General features: G+C 38.8%; 1 pseudogene; it reads right to left on the bottom strand.

Moving 5' to 3' along the window:
- Positions 1-520: 520 nt before the first annotated feature.
- Positions 521-12,175, bottom strand: part of LOC122788008 — a 51,847-nt pseudogene continuing 40,192 nt past the window's right edge.

Raw genomic sequence — 12,175 nt, 5'->3', positions numbered from 1 at the left:
AATTTACCTTTCTCAACATGGTCTTTATGCCATTCCCATCTCAGCATTCAGTACGACTTATCTACTCCCTTACATCTCTATCCCACTGTACTCTCTCTCTTATTTCATTCTCTTTTTCCATCTTTCTTTCTGTATAGTGCTGAACTTTTTTAGAGAATTCAACAATTATAAACAAGTGCTATGAAAATAAATGAGGACATAACTACAATGCCAAAGAAAATTGCTTTATTAAACATTTGAAGTGAGCTAAGTTACACATTTGGTAGTATTACATAATTCACAGTGATGCAAGAAAATACAAGCATTAGATTGGCATAAAAACAGAACAAAATGAATTATAAATAAGATGGGCATATAGGTAGACACACTTTTGACTATGTTAAGAAGAGAATACTGTTATACAGAATTAACAGCTACTGAATGCCTTATTTCCCAGAGTATTTTTATTTAAAAGTTAGAAACATTTTATCTGTTGCTTTATTCTAAGCATACTGCTCTGAAAACCTTTTTATTACTCATTCCATCCAGGGAAATTAATAGTCCTAAGTTTCCTACTATGTCATTTACCCTTAAGATAGGCACAACACTGGAGTTTTAGAAATAGTTTACTGTTAGAAATATGACACAATGTAGGTAAGAGAAGACACCAGGGTAAGGCCTCAAGTCAACACTGACTGATGTGTTTCACTGAATTTTAGTTTCTCCTGTTTTTTGTGGTCTTTGGGGATGTAAACTTCCTGGTAACATTCCTTTCACTGATTTCAATTTCTAGTACAATCTTAACATCTCTACACTATTTTATTTGCCTGTCAGATGTAAAGTGTGTCTACAAGAGTTTTCATTGTTTCACAGATGTCTACGTTTCTCCTCCTTCTCTGAGACATTCTTTCCATCCTTGTACTCTTCTTCAATTGTTTTGAATTGTACACTTGTCTGTGGACCTGTTTAGAAGAGTATATTCAATTGTTAGACTATATGAAGCAATAGTTGAACAAAAATGTATTTTTACAAAAGTGAAGCTTAAACAGCTAGACAGATAACAGACTTAGACTTCATCAGCAGTTAAGACCTACCTGGATGACATAACCTACTAGATTATGTGTGTTGGATAAATTTTTTATCCAAGCTGATTAATAACCTGCTTTCTTTCCCTTTCTGTAGAACAGCTTTCTATCAGTCGCATAAATAAAATTGATGCACTATTTCTGATCCAATACTTTTCCTGTAAATTGTCCTGAAAACAAATTTTGTATTTCTTGATGTAATACCACTCAAGGTATACCTTATTTAAAAGCCATAAATGTTTCTCACAGATCCAGAATGTGCTGAGGCATGGCCTTTTGTAAGATAAGTATACAATAAAAGCCTTTTCTAGGCATAATGTATAAGCCAGTTCTAAAATGATATCTGTCAAACACAGAGCCACATGTGCTTGCATACAAATTATAAGAAATAACTCTTAATTGTTTGCTAGTTACATTAAAAGATAACTTAAAAAGTCATTGTCTAAGTGTTTATTTACCTCACATGATAGTACTGACCTCGCATTGATTTAACTGTGATTCACATCCTTTATAGAGTATAAGATGGTCAGTCTTCAGTATCTAATTAGTGAGCCCTGAAATAGCTTCAAGATGTGTTACCACTGTAAACTTCTTACTTAGCAACTATATTAACAGGCTTCATCCATCTTGTGAAACTTTCATAATCCCCAGTCCTTTATTAGTAGCATGGCCCAGTAAGTTCTTGGTAGTAAGTAAGTCCCACAGCATAACTTTCTTGTAAGGAGCAAGCAATAATATATGACTAGTACAGCTGCCCTTATCACATTTCATTATTACTTTTGAAAATCACAAAGACTGGCTCCATGGCATACAGAACTGGATGCCTGACTATAATCTAGCTGACACAAACTTGACTAATGGGGGGAAGGAGCAAAGAAGGAAGGGCTTTTTGCCATCACCTTACCCACTTGCGGAAGGAGGGAGGGAGGGAGAGATAATTATCTGCTCATGAGCAGGCACATCCACAGTGATGGGCTTATACCAAAATTGTGAAACAGATTCCCATTAGCATTTTGGTAATGAGTTGGGAGTGGAACTAACTAGTATTACATACAGTGATGCATTTGATGCCAATAGCTCCATCTAGTTTGGACGTACCCCCCAAAACAAATCCTGTTGTGTAGGACAGTGTATGTGATGCTGCTCTGTTTTGTGGTTCCGATCCCAAGGAATAGTACCAGGAGCATTATGTGCTGTTGTTGGGCAACTGGAGAGCATGCAAAGGGGAGGGCAAAGAAAGAAAAAAAATACAGAAAACCAGAATGATCATATAATCTGCATAACACATACCTACTGAGTAGTGTCATATGCAGTTGATCAGAGCTAATTGATATCAATGAATTGCTGGCATTTTATTAAAATATAGGTTAGTGTTAGGGATTTTTTTCACTAGCCAGTATATGATGCATGGGTGTAAAAAAGAAGCACTTAAATGTGTTTTCAGAAAAGGCAAATGAAGATGAAACTCGTTTCCCTGCCAGTATGAGATACAGTGACTGAAACATGTGATTTGCAGAAAGCAACACATTACAGCAACAAATACAAAACTCATGAAGTACAAGTCAGATTGCACATAAAGTATTTATAAGACAGTTGCAATATCAGTAAATAAAGGGGTACATTCTACGGAAGTAAGCTCTCACAGGTAAACGCATTTACCATTAAATTATTTTTCAATGGCATAAATAAAAAATACATTTAAATTATGAGCAGCAGCCAAGCTTGTTTTATTATTTCGTATCTGTAGCTTTCCTAAAAGGGATAGGGGATGGGGGTGGTGAAAGCTTTTAAGCCAAATGGATAACAATATGTGGAAAGGTGGAGCTACTGGCATCAAATGGATAACAATATGTGGAAAGGTGGAGCTACTGGCATCAAATGCATCACTGTCTCCCTTGGGCTTCAGGCTCCTGGCAAAGCCTCTTGCCTCCCCCATAGTGCCTTTTTAGGCAATGCCATGAGGTCAAAACTACCAACATGAAAACTTCATCAAAACGTAAATTAAAGGTCATGCTGCTGAATGCTAGGAGCCTAAACATGAAATGGCACTCATTGCAAGCATTCTTAACCCTGGAAGATGCTGACATTTGTGCAGTCACAGAAACCTGGTTCAAAGCTGCAGAGAGCACCCCAGCCATACCAAATTACTCATCATATCATACATTCAGACTACAAACTGTGGGCAGCAAAGAAAAAGGAGATGGAGTTGCAATATATATAAAAGTATGATGCATAGGAGACACTCCAGATGCAGCTAACCATTGACAAAACTCCTATTCAAACCATAGCTAGCTACAGGCCCCCAACTTTGATTCAAGATGTCCACTCCACCTATCTGGACCTCTCTGAATCTATCAAGATTCAACCCTTTACCCTTATCATGGGTGGCTAACTATCCAACAATAGACTGGAAGAACTACTAATGCCAAAACACAAATGCCCAGAGATTCCTTGATTTCATCAATGTAAATGCCTTGGGCCAGCTGACTCGACACCCCCACAAGAGGTGATATATTGGACTTGGTATTAACTAACATAAGTAACCATTGCAGAAATCATACAGTGTCATCCTCCCTCATAAGATCTGATCACAGAGCAGTCACTTTTGAAGTCACCATCTTCCCTGACACCCCTAGCTAGAATCAAACAAAAAACTTCTCCAAAGCGGATTACAACCTGCTCAGGCAAGGTATAAACAGCTTCACAGCCCCCTCCCCTCCATAGGAACTGGCACATATGTCCAAACCTACATCAAAGTACTATACGAGCATTTATATAACTACATGGAATCAGGAATACCCGACAGGGCAAAATCCTCCTCCTCCTCCTCCTCATGGAAGAGTAAACCTGTCTGATGGTCATCTGCAATAAATAAACTCTATAATAAAAAGAAAAAAATTGCTGTCCAGGACCAAGAAGGAGCAAGTGCCTAATTTGAAGCAATCTCTCCTTACCCATAACAAGCAAATAAAAGCACTAGTAAAATCCTCCAAAGCAAAATTTGAGTCCAAACTGGCCACATCTACTAAAGACAATCAAGGCCTTCTTCGTATATGTCTGCAATCTCAATGGAAGCACTCCTATCTGCTCAGAACGGGTGGTCAAGGACACGACATACACAAATGCTGTAGATATAGCCAGCCTTCTGGCAGATAGGTTCAGTGAAAACGTCACCCTTCTGTCTACCTTATCAGTAAATCAGGACATCCCCAGCACCTGCCCCCCTCCTCTCATCTCTAGGGAGCAAGTCATCACTGCCATCTCTAAGGCAAAAAAAAAAATACAGCCTCCATGGGAACCGATAATATCCCAGGCTGCATCCGACATGAACTCAGGCAGGAACTTGCAGTGCCACTGGGCACCCTATTCAATCAAAGCCTGAGTACTGGCTTCATCTCAACTGCATCGAGGACAGCGAGTGTCATCCCTTTGCACAAAGGTGGAGCATCCACTCATCCAGGAAATTATAGACCAGACCAATCAGCCTAACTAGCCTCATCTGTAAGGCTAGGGAGCGGATTATTACGGACCTCATTAACAAGGATATTGGCAACCTCAAACACTCAATCCCACACAGTTTGGTTTCATCAAGTGGAGGTCATGCCTGTTAAATTTGGTTGACTTCTTTGAGACAGTCAAAGGCATGGATGAGGGGAAGATGATGCACTCTGCCTACCTTGACCTGGCTAAAGACTTCGTTATTATTCCCCACTCGGGTATAATAGATAAACTCTCTCAACTAGGCATCAATCTTTATGTTACCAGATGGGTAGCAAACTGGCTCACTGATAGAACCCACCTAGTCAAAATAGGGAAAGCCACATCAAACAGCAGACCCGTAATGGGTGGTTTACCCCAGGGATCAGTCTTGAGGCCTCTGTTGTTTGGGATATACTTTTCTGAGGTTCAGGCCAAAACCAATGGGCTATGGCTGACCAAGTTTGCAGATGACTGCAAGCTGGGTGCTATCATGAATTCCTCTAGTGATGTGGACATCTTCCAAGAGGGTCTCACCCAAACAAATGGCTGGTGCCAGAAACATGGCCTCTAACTGAATGCCAAAAAATGCATAATCTTCCCCTTTGGAGAGAGTAATGTTCCCACAAATTATCACATTAATAAGGTCCTAAACACTCAATCAGTTGTGACGGACTTCAGCACCCAGGTTGATAGCAAACTGACTTTTGACCACAATATTGCCTCCATTGTAAGGAAAGCTTTCTACATGGCTCACCTCATTAGTAAGGGTATCTCATCTAGGGACAAGGAGGTCATAGCATCCCTGTATTCTTCCCTTATAAGACCCATTATTGAGTACAATGCCCCTTTTGGTATGTACCTCACAAAGCACATGCAGCAGCTGAACAGACCACAGAGGTTCTTCACCAGGAGAATCCAGGGCCTCAAACAGCTATCCTACACAGATAGGCTAAAAGCCCTGTCACTCTAGTCAGTCTCATACAATCTCCACAGAGGTGACCTCTGTCTGGCATACAAAGCAATCTCAGACCCTTCCTTGATGGGACTGCTGCATATCCACAAGTCAAGCTCCACTCAGGTAAACCACACACGCAACCTCAACCTGGTCTGTGACATCAATTGGACTTGTTGGCGGGACAAATTTGTGTCCCAGAGACTCCCCTTTCTGTGGACTAGACACCATCACCACATCAAGCAGAATACCTCATTAACCCTTTTTAAGAGCAACCTGGATAACTGGATGGGGAACAGAAAATACACCCCTGGGATTCTACCTGTGTCCTTGCTGGACAGGCGCATTGGATGCTGACTTGCTGGAACATGGAGTAAATTCTTGGCTAGGCTTGTAAGGTCTTCAGGGCCAATAGCCTAGTAACTTCCTATGATCCTACGATCCTATGATTAGTCCCATTTAAAACAGTATCTACAAGTTATTTTGACTGAAGAGCTAATACGGACTCATTGTAATTTCTGTGGAACTTTTAGGATAGTTATATAATATTTGCAGAATGTTAAATTACAAATAAGGGTCAGGAAAAATCAAAGTATGTTGTATAGCCATACAAGGATGAATGCCTTGTCTAACTGATCTGCATGCTTTTTTAATTAATTTACTGCACAGTTGAAAAAAATTGAAAAAGGAAAAATAAACAAATGGATTACCTGATGATATTGTGGTACTGCTGTGGCTTCTGCAAAAATAAAGAGATAATTCATTAGAATTTTTGACCATTTCCACAAAGTTAAAGCATTCCAAACTAAAAAGATAAAATATCTCAAGGACTGCAACTGTGGTATTGTCTCTCTAATCCTACATTTCTATTGTAGTTTTTGTTCCACATCACCTGTTTTTCCTCTAGAAATCTTTTTAACTTGCATCTAATTATGACACACACATGCTGAATGACTTCATGTTTCATTCCAGAGGTATTTGTTTTATGAATTGCAGCGCATTTTTAGTCGCAACTGATACATTTATAGCTACTCAGTAATCTCCTAAAATGGAAATGCAATTTAGTTTCAAAAGAATTAAAATTTAGTCCACCAAAAAGGATTTTGAATTTTTAATACCTTTTTATTTGTTGTCTCAATACTTTATTTACTTGGTTGTTGAAAATGAATAACAATTAAAGAGAGATCAGAGAAACTAAATGGAGTAAAAGGGATACTGGAGGGTCAGGGGTTGTAGGTAGACTTTGCAGAGAGAATTGTTGCAATAGTTAAAATGAAATGACCACACTGTTCCTAACACAACCTTGGGCAGTAACACAGCTGGGAACTTGAAATTAATAATTTACACTGAAGTTCAGCACAAGGAAGGTAGTGTACTCCTGACTGAGCAATCCTTCGAATGACACATGAAACTGAGGCCCCATCTGTCTGAGATGGTTGCAGAGCAGGTTGAGGTAAAAAATCCCACAGCACTTACTGAAAAAAAGAGTTTCCCAGTGTCCTGGCCAAATTTCCCCTAGTCAGTTTGAATACCACTTTAGATCTCACCGGAAAAGGCACCTTTGGCCTAATGGGACTATCCCAATCAACAAAGTTGTCACTCTCCTACTCTGGACACAAAAGAAGAGTCTTCATGGGTTCTGTTCAAGCAGCTTTATTTTACACAAACACATCATCATAGAAGTTTACTGACATTAACTTAAGTAACTTATGTACAAACTAACAACTGCAATCATGCATGCTCACTCTCTGGCTGCTCTCTCGTAATGGCACTAGGAATTGCACGTGGCTGACATTTATATGCGCATTTACATTCTTTGACATGCTTCTTAAAGGCACATCACATACACTCTGATCTACATCCTCCCTCTTTGAGAAATAGATCATGCAACATTATGAGTCTATTTGGCATGCAGATATCACAGGTAGTTCTTTGTCATGCATTTATACAAGACTAGGTACTTATATATACAGTTAAGTCCACGTTGCTGCGTATTTCACACTTGGCTTAGATAGTCATCTATATTGTGTGACATAAAACTGGGAAATGGATTTAGCAACTGGAGCTGTCTCTGCAAAATATTCAACCTATGAAGTATCTGAAATATTTTCAGGAATGGAATCAGTGGTTCGAACACACTCTGGGGTGGAAACAACATTTAGTTCTCTCTCAGGTTTAGTCTACATCACAGAAACAATATTGTGATGATGATGATAATGATTCTAGTACAGGAATAAGATGTTTGTAATTTCTCCTGTACTCCACACCCTCGGAGTCTATAAGTCTATAAGGTAGGATCTTGGCTTGGCACATATACCTGTAACCTGACTAATATTAATGAAACCTTTCACCGTTTGCATTTTCATTGTCTAGCCTTCCCTCAATGGACAAATAAATCTGTTTGATTTGTTATAACTGGACTTCTGGATAGTACTCTTCTTGAAAAGTTGAGCCTTGATGGTTTTATTGTTCTTAGCTTTAGGCCTCAGTAAACTGGAACTAATAGGTAGTGTAGCTCTGTTTTCCTGAATATCGTCATGGGGTATGTTTCTGAGATTAAGCAAATTCAAGAACACATCGGTATTGTCACGCTTTGACCTTAATTCTGCAATGCACTTTCAGCTAGAGCATTTGACTGTGGATATTCAGGACTGCTAATGAGATGTACAAAGTCCCATTCTCTTGCACATTTCTGAAACAACTGACTAGTAAAATGAGTACCATTGTCAGAAATAAGTGTGTGGGCTACCATGGACTGAGAAATGATGTTTCAATTTAGTAATAACAGCAGTGGATGTTAGGGTAGGTAGTAGATCATTCTCAAACCAATCTGAATAAGAGTCTACCAATACTAAGTAGTGTTAATTGTTCCACTCAAAGATACCAGTGGCTACTATTGACCAGTGTGGTTCAGGAACTGGACTTAGCTGCAGTGGTTTTCTTTGCAAATGTGGTCTAGTACTATTGCATACTGAACAAGAAGAAAGTACTTTATTGATGTCTTTCAGTAATGAAGATTAAAATACTAATTCTCTCGCTCTTCTCTTACTGGATGCAGAACTTGGGTGACCATGATGCAAAATCTGGATATATTCTTGTTATTTGGAATTTGGAAGCAGGAACAACAATTTTAGGAACTTTGTAAATAATGCCATCTTCTGTCAACATTTCATCTCTGTAAGGAAAATAGGTTTGCACTTTAGCTGGTACACTAGATTGCTTTGACGGCCATCCAACAGTAATGTAGTGATTGAGGTTTTGCAAAACTGGATAAGTCTTTGTGTGATCTCTTAACTCATCAAGCCTAGTGGTAGAAAATAACACACTGCCATCACATCAAAGTCAAAATTCTCTGCGTCAAGCTGCTCCATCATATTTCTGGGTGATCTGGATATCAGTCAGATAGAGCAGTTTGCCTTTCGTGCAGACCATTTTGAAGTTGTACTTTTGCAATTTGAGCATCATTTTTTTGTAATCTCGCTGGTGCGGAATACATAGGCTTCTTTAGAGTAGTAACTAGAGGTTGCTGGCAAGTTTCAATCTGAATAGCTCCACCATAAATATAATCATGAAACTTGGAACATGCAAATACTATTGCCAAAAGTCCTTTCTCAGTTTGAACATACTGCATTTCAGTTTGGATAAGTGTTCTAGATGTATAGGATACTGGTCTGCCCTCTTGATGTATAACCGCACCAAGACCAAAATTTGAAGCATCACAGGAATGAGTGACTGGTTTGTTCATATCATAGTATCTTAATGTAGGTGGGGTGGCAATTTTCTGCTTATGGTCTCCAAATGCCTTTTGGTGCTGTTCTAACCATGACCACGCAACATCTTTGTGCATTAGCTCTCTTAAAGCTGCTGTCAACTCACTGAAGTCTGGTATAAACTTGACTAAATAATTGACCATGCCTAGGAAATGCCGTAGAGTTTGAACACTGTCTGGTGCTGACATCTCAAGAATAGCTGCTTGCTTGGTCAGGTTTGGTCTCAAGCCAGTACTGGTAAATAAATGATCTGCGTATGTAACTTCTGGAAGTCTGAATTTGCACTTCAGAGGATTGAGCTTCAAGTTTACTTCACATGCTCTGTCTAGAACTTTCTTTAGGTTTCTGTCATGCTCTACTTCACCATTGCCTCCAGCCAATAAATCATCTACTATTATGCACAAGGATAACGTGAAGAAATTTGCTCCATTACATGCTGAAAGACTTCACTTACAGAATTTATTCCAAATGTCATCCTTAGGGATCTGTATCTGCCAAACAGAGTACCAAAAGTGGTTAGTAATGAGGATTTGTGACCAAGCATCACTTGCCAAAATGAACTCTTTGCATCCAAGACAGAAAAAACAGTGGCATCCGGTATTAGGGCTGTGACGTCTTCGACTGTGCACATTGGATGACATGGTCTCTTCAATGCTTTGTTGAAATCTCTTGGTTCAGTACATATTCTGACTTCATCAGAGCCTTTTTTGTGAGCTGCTACCACAGAAGACTCTCATTCAGTTGGTTCTGTAACTGGACAAATCACACATTGCTGCAACATTTTATCCATCTGAGACTTAACTTTATCCTGCATAGCTATCAGAACTCTTCTTACTGATCTAACTACTGGAGTGACCTCTGGAACTAACTTCATGGAATATACAACTGGAAGTTGGCCCAAATTGTCATCGAAAGCAACAGCATACTCTGAGAAAATGGCTTCAGAAAAATTAGAACTAGGAAACACACTTATGTGATAAACTTCTTTGGTAAAAGAAAGCATATTCATTCTCAAGCTTTCTTTGAGACCCAGTAAAGAATGTACTGGTCTTCAAACTACATAGAATAACAAGGTGTAACAGTACTTGGCCGAATAACATGAAAGCATCACTGAGCCTTCGGTTTGAATTTCTTCACCTCCATAAGTATCAAGTTTTGTACTACTGCCTAATTTAAGTTGTTCATTAGTTCTCACTTTCGCAAATGTGTCCACTGATATAACATTACACTTTGAACCAGTGTCTACAACTGTGTGAGGTTTACTTAATTTGCAAAATTTTTGGAAATGGTTCAATTTTTTACACTTGTGACATTGCTGACCAAATGCTAACCACTTCTCTCTTTTAGACTCATGATTTGCACCACAATTGTGACAGTTAAGAATAAAGCTAGACTTGGGTTTTGCTGATTCATACTTGTGTTGCATTGAGGCTGAGCATCCTCCTTTCTTAGAACTTGCTGGAAAGCTATGAGGTTTCCCTGGTGAGCCAGCAGGGGTCATGGCTGCCAAGTGCTTAGGCCTACTTCTGTTTGCCAAATGTTGCATACTATCTATATTTGTTCTGGAGCCTGCTTAAACCATGCTCTTGTCACTCGCTAACATACTTCTGTGTTTTTCTGTCACCTCATGGATTTGACAAATCTCTATGGCTTTATTCAACTTTAAATCACAGTCACAAAGCAAAGTTTTTCTCACAGCAGCATTATTAATACCACACACATGAGCCTGTCCTTTATCAGCTCATCTTTTAAGTAACCAAACTGACACATTTTAGCTTTGTTTCCCAGGTCAGTTATATAAGCTGCAAAAGTCTCCAATGGTTACTGATCTCTCATGTAAAACAGGTGCCTCTCTAATGTAATATTTGTCTGGGGGTTACACATTTCTCTGAACTTGCGCTTTAAACACTTGGGGTCAACCCTGATTCAGCCTGCACAACAATATGATGGTTTTCACCTTCTCCTTCATATACTGCTGGTGCATACACAAATGAACGCTTTCTTTCTATGGCCTTTGACCCAGATAGGTTTAGCAAAATGAATGTCCTGGTGTATGCATCTCTGTCTGCATAAGCTGCTTATATAAAATATCATACTCTTGCTCAAATATTCTCCAATTCTCTGCAATATTTTGATCAAATACAAGAGGTAAAGGCTTTTGAAATCCATCTGCAATATTAACACATACCAGTGAAGGGTTTTGCAAATAAGCACAAACATATACACATACACATATGCCAGAAATTTATGCCAGTATTTGTAACTTTGTCCAATAGCACAAAAAGCCTTTGTATAACTGAACTACGTGAAATAAGTCTCATGGGCATTGTAATACTCTTCAAATTATTGTATTGTAAGAAATCACCTCTTATCAGTGTAAGAAACATAAATAACTGCATGATGTGAATGAACTAGGCAAGAGAAGCTCAGAGTCAATAACATTTCAAAGTAATTGCACTTTGTGAATAAACTGTACACAGCACGGTGAAATTTCCCCAAATGGCAGTACCTTGCTAGGAAACTCTTTATTGTGCAAGAAGCACTCTGTAATGTTGACATTTTGTGAATAGACACAGCCAGCACAAGAAACTTTTCGAAATGGCTATACTTTGACAGTACTCATGAAATAGTTGCACTTTGCACACAGTAAACTCTTTGGAATACATGCACAGTAATAAGCACACACCGTAAGCAATTTTAAACATTTTTGAGATACTTTGAATAACTTAATTATGGCTTGACATAATGCAAAGTCGTAGTTATGCCAAAACATAGCACTTTGCCAAAAACATGCAGTCGCCTTGCTTTATTTATGGTTAATGTGCTCCTTTTTGCCCTTATTACATTCCTTTTTCTCGTTTAATCTCTTTTCGTGCCCATTGTATTTTTCTTGTGCTCGTTTTACTCTA

This window comes from Protopterus annectens, chromosome 13.part0 (assembly GCF_019279795.1).
Source record: "Protopterus annectens isolate FY-2018-M chromosome 13.part0, PAN1.0, whole genome shotgun sequence".
In the NCBI taxonomy this organism is placed as follows: domain Eukaryota; kingdom Metazoa; phylum Chordata; order Ceratodontiformes; family Protopteridae; genus Protopterus; species Protopterus annectens.
The sequence above is the reverse complement of the archived record's forward strand: the minus strand, read 5'-3'. Positions and strand labels throughout refer to the sequence as shown.